Below are 9,636 nucleotides of genomic sequence, written 5' to 3'. Positions count from 1 at the left end.
TGAATTCACTGGAGAGTGACTCTCTCTCTGCTGCCTGGCAGCACCACAGGCAGAGACTGCTGTGTGTGTCGGGCTCATGGCATGGTGGGCCTGTGTCTTGCCCGTGGGAGTTGCTCGCCGAGTGTGTGTGGGGTCGTGAGTGTGAGTCACTGTGGGAGCCCATGCAGGTCATTGCAGAAGCTCCTGCTCCACTCTGGGCTGGGGGGGCTCAGCCACGGCCTGCTTTCCCAGAACTCCATGCATCACTGTCTCCTGTGCTCGGGGCTTGGTGCTTCATTCCGTCACACTTCTGTGTGGGAGGCATTGCAAGCTGCTCTATTTGTGCCGTTTAATAAATGATTTGCTGGATTCTGCTCAGAGTCTTGAACCAGTGAAGTCAAGTTTCTGCTGACACCATAGCGAATCAATACCATGTGTTTGGAATAATGAAATCAACCATTCGACTTGGACTGGGCTTCTGTATTGCTTCAGCCTCTGTGGAGCAGTTTGGTGTGGTGCCAGCACTTGTGGTTTGGACATGGTGCAAGGCCTCTTCAGCTGAATTTGTTCACTCTCTAGGTTTGTTAGTTATTTAGATCTAGAGGCTATACAATACACTTTGTTCACAGGAGAGAGAGAGAGAGAGAGAGAGAGAGAGAGAGCACTGTGTTAGTATAAGAGAGAGATGGACAGTGAATGGGTGAGAGAAAGCTAAAGAGAGGGATAAGAGGTGGGAGAAGATGAGCAAGAGAAGAGATAGAGAAGGGAGGGCGATGGTGAGAGGGGTTTGGTGCTGCACTTGAAGTGACTTGAATTGAGTAGTACTTTACTGGGGAACTCCAAATATAAGATATGGAAATTAGAGATTGGGGAAAGAGAGCAGGAAGGAAAGAAAGAAAGGAAGAAAGAAAGAGAGAAAGGAAGGAAGGAAGAAAAAAGAAAAAATGAAGGAATGACAGAAGAATGCAAGGAAGGAAGGGAGGAAGAAAGGAGAGAGGAGGGAGGGAAGAAAGAGAGAAGGAAGAAAGAAGGAAGGAGAGAGAAGAAAGTGAGGGTAAGAAAGGAAAGGAGGAAGAAATGAGGGAAGAAGAAAAGAAGGGAAGGACACAAGGAGAAGGGGAGGAATGGAGAGGAGGAAAGAACGAGTAAAGGAAAAGAAAGAGGGGTAGGAAGGAGGAAAGGAAGGGATAAGTGAGGGGGGAGGAAGAAAGAAGCTGCATGAGTGCTCAAGCTAGCAGTCGCCTGGTTCGGCCACTCCAAGTCACGGCTTTCTGGGGGGGGGGGGGGGTTTCATGTGGAACTATTCCTGTGTGCGGATGGCATTGACCGTGGGGTTTGATCGCATCTCAGGGGAGAGCCTGGAAACGGGTTGGCTAGTGAGACCAGCCCTAAGGCTCATGTGTGAGTGAGTCTGAGTTTGTGCCTGAGGACACCAAAAGGACGCCCAGAACCTGGGACTCTGGTCCAGTTCCAGGTGCCCTCTGGACAGTATGCCTGCCCTGCCTCTCTGTGGGGGAATAAGAGCCCTGAGCCCTGCACTCCACTTCTCACCGCTCTGCAGACTCTGTGTTGGGGCAGGGAAGCACTGTTGGCAGTGCTCTATGTGCGGGTATGGACCTCCAGGGCATGCAGAGTGTGCGGCTCAGTGACGGGCACTGGATGCCGGTGCTGGGACTTGGCACCTATGCTTCTGGCGATGTGAGTGTGAGGATGGCGAGATCTAGCCGGGACCCAAGTGCACCTGCGAGAGACCCCAGGGCAGGGCACATGGGGCTGTCAGTGGTTGCCACAAGCTTAATGGACCTGGAGGCGCTGCCTAAGGCACAGCGGTGACTAATATCTGGGCTGTGAGCAAGGGGATAGGTGCTCATGTGAGCACAGCACAGGGAGATCTTGGAATCTCTTGGCTGCCCTTGGCATTCCTGTGAGTGGGTGCTCCCTGGGCCTAGGGGCAACCAAAGAATGGCCATGGCACATGGATTGACAATTGTCGGGGTCTGTTTGAGCTTTTAATTGGAGCTACCCAGGACCTAGACATTTTGGGGGGTAGAGATGGGTGCCCCTGTGTGTCAGCAAGTCCACTGGCTGTATGGGACCCAGGGAAGGAGCCTTTGGGATACCGCGCTGCTTTCTTGCTGGGGCTGCCTCTGTCCAGGGTGCTGACAGTCCTTGCAGGGCTGAGAGGCTGGACCTGGGACAGGGCAGGTGACCCCAGAAGTGCCTGGTGTTTCCAGGGCAGAAGCAGCAGGACCCCTTGGCTCTCTGGGGTCTAAGCCACCAGGCGGCCATCACCACCCTCGGAGGGAGCCCAGGGGGCAGCAACTGCATTTCTCCTATGGGACGGGGGAGTTTGTGGGGACCCCATGGGCCTGTGCTGGGCTTTGAGGAGGTGAAGACTCTGGCTGCCCCAGGCACCAGCTCCCTCCCTGGGTTCAGGGTCACCCTAATGCTGGAGAAGGGGAGTGTGAGGGCAGGAAGGGGGAGCTGCAGAGGCTGGAGGGCCTCAGGGAGGAGTTGACACAGAGCCCTCAGGCATTCCCTGAGAGGAGCTGGGGGAACCGCTCCCCCTGAGCCGGGAGGCCAACCATCCTTCTCACTTGCATTTTGAAGGTTCCAAAGAGCAAAGTCCGTGAGGCCACCCAAGTGGCCATTGATGTTGGCTTCCGGCACATCGATGCCGCCTACGTGTACCAGAATGAGGAGGAGGTGGGGGAGGCGATGTGCGCAAAGATGGCTGATGGCACCGTGAAGCGCGAGGACTTGTTCTACACCACCAAGGTACGCAGGGGGCCATTGTCTGAGGGAAGCCCTGCTGCCCACGGGAGGTCATGAGCCCAGATGTGTGTCAGATTCCTCTTGCATCCCCCTCTTTGATAGTCATGGGATGGGGCCACCAGATCCTTTGTGGACTTCCAGGCCATTGTGAGAAGACACTGTGCTCCCTTCCCTGACACTGAGATGACCAGTTGTCCGCGCACTCTCAGAGTTGCTTTTCTGAGAGGCTCTCAGTCCTCTCAGGTCTCAGGCAGGGAATGCCAAGAGAGGTCCATTGGCCCCTGCGGCTTGGTTGGCCCCGTGGAAGGCCACCTCTCCTAGTTTCTGGACCCCATAGGCCATCGGTCATTCCCACAGCGACAGGCTCTTTGTGGGTCTGTGGGGGAGAGAGTCAATGGGGCTTGGGTTCCTGTCATGTGCCCTTTTAATATCTCCAATTCAAGACTAACAATTCATTTCTTACCATCAGGCCCACTCAGATCCAGTCTCTGGGAGAAATATATTATGGGGTGAGGCAGCCCCGGGGCTTGTAACTGGTTTATTGCTCATGGGTAAGCAATGCCAATATTCAGTGGGGTAAGAATACAAAAGAAAGAGGTTCCTGGATTTGTAACCCATTCAAACAGTGTGCATTTAGATATTTTCATTTTATTTTTTTCCCATACACCTAGCTTTGTGCTCCAAGACTTTGGGATTCTTTGGGTTGAGCCACAAGCAAACCCCAGTCCTTAAGCCTCTTTCTGCATTCCCTAGTGTTCAGACACTTCACAAGTTTCACTTTGGTCCCCAAATATGTATGACTCTAAGCTCTATGTTATTCATTTGGACCCTGCAGGTTTGGCCGACTATCCTTCAGCCATATTTGGTTCGCCAGAGCCTGGAAAGGTCTTTGAGGAAACTGGGGCTGGACTACGTGGACCTCTTCACCATTCACATGCCAGTAGCTATGAAGGTAGCTTGGCTTTGCTCTTGGAGTGTGGATAGTTTGGTCAGCCTGTAGCTGCTTCTACTCTGTGCTGGGGGTTCCCTATCGAGGGTCCTGGGGAGGCCCAGGTGGCTGCGAGATGGACCTCCATGACCTTGGGCATCTTCCCACTCTTGGGGTTGATTCCACAGCTGAGGCTGCATGAATGAAAGTTGGGGGCCACACACACAAACACACACAGGAAAGCACACATACACACACACACACACACATACACATGCACGCATGCGTACATACCCACATACACCCACATGCACATGCATGCACACACAGAGTCCAGTGAGCCCAGCTGCGAAGTGCGATCCTTGAGAAACTCCTCTGTTCTCTGTTGCAGCCTGGGGAGGAGATCCTCCTCCAGGATGCCAGTGGGAATGTTCTCTTAGAGCCGGTGAACCTGTGTCAGACATAGGAGGTAGGTGCAGCCCCACAGCCTGGGGGCCCCGCCTGCTGGTGGCATCAACCATGGAGCCCTGGAGTCAATGTTTGTTCTGGTGTCCCTTCTTCTCCCACCAGTCCCAGATGACTCCTTAAAGCCACCCGGGGCGGAGGGTCACCTCCAGTGCCTGTTTCCCTGACCCTGAGGACTCAGGTTCCTCCTCACAGGGACTGTGGGCGTGTGGAGCCGCCTAGGGCTTTGGCTGGACTCACTCCTGCAGGACTGGGCTCCATGCACGCTCCCTACACCCACAGGGAGAGCAGATGCTGCAGCCCCCAGAGGGCAGGGGCATTTGGGGGTGGAGACCCTCAGGAGCCCTTTTCCCAATCCAGGGGAAGACAGAGAACAAGTCTCTAGGGTCCCGACGGTGCCCATCTCTGGTTGTTGAGTAACTGACCATGGGGAAGAAGAGCCCAAGGGATCCAAGACTTTCCTAGGCCCATCCTGGCACTCCCCGACCCTGAACACTGCAAGACAAACCAGTAAAACAGGGAGAACTCGGGCCGGATGGACGGTGTGGCAGGAGCAGACCTCAACTGGTGTGTGGCTGACCTGCTCTGTCTCTGGCCTCACTCATCTCCCTCTGAGATCAACCAGGGGTGACCTCTGAGCGCAGAGCCTGGTGGAAACCCTGAGCACAGTTGGAGGGGGCCCAATCCTTAGCTTGAAAAACCACCCCCAAAACAAAACAGTCCTTCATGCACGTAGGGACGTGGGCACCTTGTACAGACATGGCTGAGGTGTAGGCAGGCACGAGCCCCTGATGGCAGTGACCTGTCTGTGGAAAAGGGGCTCCTGGGGACACAGTCTTGGGGCACACGATCATGGGGCATGGGCAGATGACAGGGCTTCCGTGCGCTGTCCCCAGGCCCTGGATAGCTGCAAAGGTGCAGGGCTGACCAGGTCCATTGGCGTGTCCAACTTCAACCGCTAACAGCTGGAGATGATTCTCAGCAAGCTGGGGCTCAAGTACAAGCCCGTGTGCAACCAGGTGAGCCATGGGTGGGCCTGTGTGCCCCCTGATTCCTCCCTGCCCCCACTGTCCCCAGGGGTCCTGACTGCAGAGATGCCCAAGCAGGGAGGGTTGATGGGGCCAGAACCCTATCCCGGGCAGGCACGCATGGGCCTATGGTCATGCCCCGGGAGAGGCCCTTGGCAGTGGGTGCCCTTGTCCAGCCTGTGAGAGGGTCTGTGGGAAGGACGTGCCCAAACAAGCTCCCCATCTGCTCCTGACTCGGGAGAGCTTCCTTGGGACCTGAGTCTGTGTTCTTGGTCCTGCAGGTGGAGTGTCACCCTTACCTGAACCAGCAGAAACTGCTCGGCTACTGCAAGTCCAGGGACATTGTTTTCGTGGCTTACAGCGCTCTAGGGTCCCACAGAGACCCAAAGTGGTAATGAGAATTTCTAAATACATCATATCAGCATCTCTGTACCATAACACAGATCTCATTGCTTTTAAAAATTTGGGTTTGGAAAGATTCAGCATAGTCTAAGGCTTCCATATAGCCTCATGGGCTGCCCTGTTTGCCACTGCTCCTGTGGCCTTGTTCATCCTTGCGTCCATCTGCTCCACCTACACGATGTTATGTACATCTCTGGTCACTATTGGTGTGGGAACCTGCCAGCAGTGCTGGAGGCACATGACACTGGGCTGGGCCCATATTCTAACCATGCCAGGCTCAGGTGGAACCACCTCTCACAGCCTATATGCACTTAGAAAGTGAGGTGATGGACGTGTTTGCCCACGTTCCACACATGCACTCTAAGTCCCTCAGTTTGACAATGGGTGGACTGAGGGGGCTTCAGCCTGCAGGGAGACAGAAACTTCCACCTCCCGAAGAGTCCGGCTGTGCTACTTCCACACATGGCTCCTGCCCCAGGACACTTTCTTGGCTTTAATTTTTTGTCTGGGTGGGTTCCTGTGTGCTGGGCTGACAGGGGAGGCAGGCACCGAGGCCCTCTCTGCACCCAGCTCCCACACAGCATGCCACCTCTTTATTTCCTCTCTGCTGTATAGTTTGGCTATGCGAATACATACCAAAAATCAATTTTCAGTTTGAGAGTCGAGGGTCATGTTGACTCTTACCAGTTCTGTGCCTGTAGGAATGTTTCTGAGGATCATGCGAATCTTCCCTAAGTCATACCATGTCATCCCCTCAGCTCTCTGGGGATCTTGGGAGGCAGCCCACAGTACCCTCAGGCCACCTGCAGGTCCTCATGCTGGGAGTTTTTTTTTTTTTCTTGTAGGATCAAAGGTGATTGTCCACAGTTCTTGGAGGATCCCGTCCTGATGGCCATCGCCAACATGGCCGCAGCCCCGCTCAGGTGGCCCTGCGCTACCAGCTGCAGCGGGGGGCGGTGGTGCTGGCCAAGAGATTCAGTGAGAAGAGGATCAAGGAGAACTTCCAGGTAGGGGCGCGGTGGTGAGTGAGCAGGGCATGGCCCTCTCTCTCACCCCTGCATTTGGGCCCGCATGTTCTTTCCCACTCACGTCCAAATTCATTCTTGGTGTTCCTGGGTCCCCGGGGGTCAGTGTGTTATGGGATGTCTGGTCTGACTGCACAGCCCTGGGTGGGGATATGGTGTTCTCTGTCACACTTGGTTTGGCACGAGGACCTTTTCCTCGGGAGTCACATCAGTTCTAGGACTCCTCCACCCACAGGAACTGTGGTACCTGGATTGAGCTTTTCTCTTTCTCCCCATCAAGCACCATTTGCACCCAGGGCTGGTCTTGTGGGGAGGCCGTTGGGGCTCATCCGCTCTCGGCCCATCTTCCGCTGTGTCTCTACCAGCTTCTCCCCTCGACGGAAGCGTGTGGAGTTGCCGGGGGTGAGAGGCCCTGGGAGCAGCCTTACACATACTCTCCACACATTCTCTTCGACCTCACGGACACTCTGTGAAGAGAGAAAAAATTTCATCAGGGGAATTTATCATTTGTAGAAGATGACATTGTGTCAAATGACATAAGTATTGAATCTATAGACATGATTCACAGAAACACCTGAAAGCAACTCCAAAATCACTGAGACAGTGTCAAGCTTCATCTTATCTTCAGTTCAGCTCAGCCTATTCTCCAGACCTCACAGTAGCATTTCATGTCTGGAGTGTGTATGTGCATGCGTGCGTGTGCGTGCGAGGGTGTGTGTGCGTGCGTGTGTGCGTGTGTGCGTGTGCGTGTGCGTGTGTGTGTGTGTGTTTGGTCCACACCCAGAAGATGTTCAGGATTTGCTCATTGTTGTGTGCTCAGAGATCACTTCTGGAAATGCTCAGGGGAACATGTGTGGTGCCTGGGATAAAATCCTACAAAGCAAGTGCCTTATCTGCTGGTCTATCCCCCTGGCACAATGAAGAAACACTGAAGGGTTAGGTCCTTGGCATAGAGGGCATCTGTGTTTTCCTTTGCTATGCCTAGCAGCTGAGGTCCCTTCCCACTGTCTGCTGTCCTGCCGTGGAGTCTCCACCCAGACATGGATGCAGACTGAGGCAGGGTGGCTTTATTCCTGGGCGGGCTCTCTGCTGTGAGACCTGTGAGCCTCTCAGCCACTCTGGGCTTTCCTGAGAGGAGACAAGAAGAGAAGCAGCAGCACCTGGGGGCCGGGGCAGCTGAGGTGGCTGCACCTTCAGGCAGGAGGGAGGTTTCAGGACCTGTGACGCCGGAAAGGCCACCAGGACTCTATCTCCCTCTCTATCTCTGTCTCTGTCTATGTCTCTGTCTCTGTCTCTCTCTCATCTGAGCCAAGGGTCCAGGCTCTCCCAGTTCTACAGAGCGGCAGAAGAAGCGAAGATCCGCCTCAGTGTGGCTCAGACAGCAGGTGCTTTGGCAGTTGGTGCTGCTGTCCTTCAGCTGAGAGAACACAAAGGCCTTTCACTCACATCCACAGAAACCCACTCAGACAGATTCAAAATGGGCGAGTTGTGTCCTTCGTATGTGTGTTGAATGGAGACAGCAGAGAGGGCACAGATGAGTGGGGAACTGAGGCAAACGAAACTGGAAGCTGGAGACAGAACCCTTTCTAAACGGCTTGGGGGTGGGGAGTAGGTCCTGTTTCAGGGGACACTTCAGGGCATCCTTTCCTGCAGGTGTTTGACTTTAAATTGACTCCAGAGGACATGAAAGCCATTGACGGCCTCAACAGGAACTTCCGCTATTTCAAAATAGACTTGTGAGTGGGGTGCAAGCTCTTGGTGATGCTGGGGATGGGACTAGGGGAACAGGCTTCCTGAGTTGGGGAACGCCGGGTGTGTGGCAGAGAGTGGAACTGAGCTTCTGGACTTTGCAGCAGGGGACAGTCACTAGTAGGGGACTGGTCCCAGGAGTCACTGCAAAATGCCCCTGCCTCTTCATGGGTAATCACTGTCTGGCCTCGAGTCCTGGGCCTTGTGTGCTAGGACCTGCTCCCCTGCTCAGCTCAACTCTCACACACAAAGCCACGCCTTCAGGACTCTGGACAGCTGGGTTCAGGGCAGGGCACCCCCAGAAAGGGACATGTGGAAAAGGCAGAGGGAGAGCCGAGCACTGCATGAGTGGCCCATGAGGGCAGGGCTGGGTGTTCTCTGGGGTAGGGAGAGTTCAGGGAGGCCCCATGGGCGCCTCCTGTTCAGGGACTCAGCCTGGGGCCATGGCCCTTCCGGCTCTGACACTGGGGTCTCTGTCATGTCCATGGCCTTGGTACCGTGTCCCCTGGGCTGTGGGACTCAGAGTAGGTGCGGGACTTGCCCAGAGCCCCTTTGTTTGTTGGGGAGAATTTGTCAGCTGAGAGAACACAAAGGCCTTTCACTCACATCCACAGAAACCCACTCAGACAGATTCAAAATGGGCGAGTTGTGTCTTTCGTATGTGTGTTGAATGGAGACAGCAGAGAGGGCACAGATGAGTGGGGAACTGAGGCAAACGAAACTGGAAGCTGGAGACAGAACCCTTTCTAAACGCACTGGTGGGTAAAGGGGGTTCCTGGCCCAGCCACGCCCCCAGGCACCCTGTTGATGCCATGAAAAGGCGGCCACCAAACTGACCCGTCCTTGTCCTTCTCCCAGTGCGATGGGCACCCCAACTACCCATTTGCTGATGAGTACTGAGGCTTCACGTGCTGGTGTGGAGGGACTTGTACATGGCTGACGGGGGCAGCGCCTACGGTCTCAGCCTATTCTCCCCGTGAATTAATAAAGATAGGGGTTGTGTCCCAGTCACAGGGTTTTCAACATGCAGATTCCATAGAAATCATCTATTAATTATGAGGATAAAAAATTTGGAATTTTCTGATTAAATCTGTTTCCTTTGAGTCTTTCCATTATGATTTACTTCTTTCTAGTCATTGTATTGATATTGCCTCAGCTTACAATAGAGTATGTTCTGGGCACACTTTCCACCTGGGTTAGTGACATACCACGTTGCCCCCCGGCATGCCTTCCCGTGTCGTCACAGAGACCCCTGGCCTGTTCCCCTCTATGTCCCCATTCATTG

The 9,636-nt window shown here is 54.4% G+C and overlaps 1 pseudogene; it reads left to right on the top strand.

Moving 5' to 3' along the window:
* Positions 1 to 1,590: 1,590 nt before the first annotated feature.
* Positions 1,591 to 9,251, top strand: LOC130024075 (aldo-keto reductase family 1 member C15-like; annotated as a pseudogene).
* Positions 9,252 to 9,636: the final 385 nt, after the last annotated feature.

This window comes from Sorex fumeus, unplaced genomic scaffold (genome assembly GCF_029834395.1).
Source record: "Sorex fumeus unplaced genomic scaffold, SorFum_2.1 ptg000026l, whole genome shotgun sequence".
Lineage (NCBI taxonomy): Eukaryota > Metazoa > Chordata > Mammalia > Eulipotyphla > Soricidae > Sorex > Sorex fumeus.
This window is presented reverse-complemented; position numbering and strand designations above follow the sequence as displayed.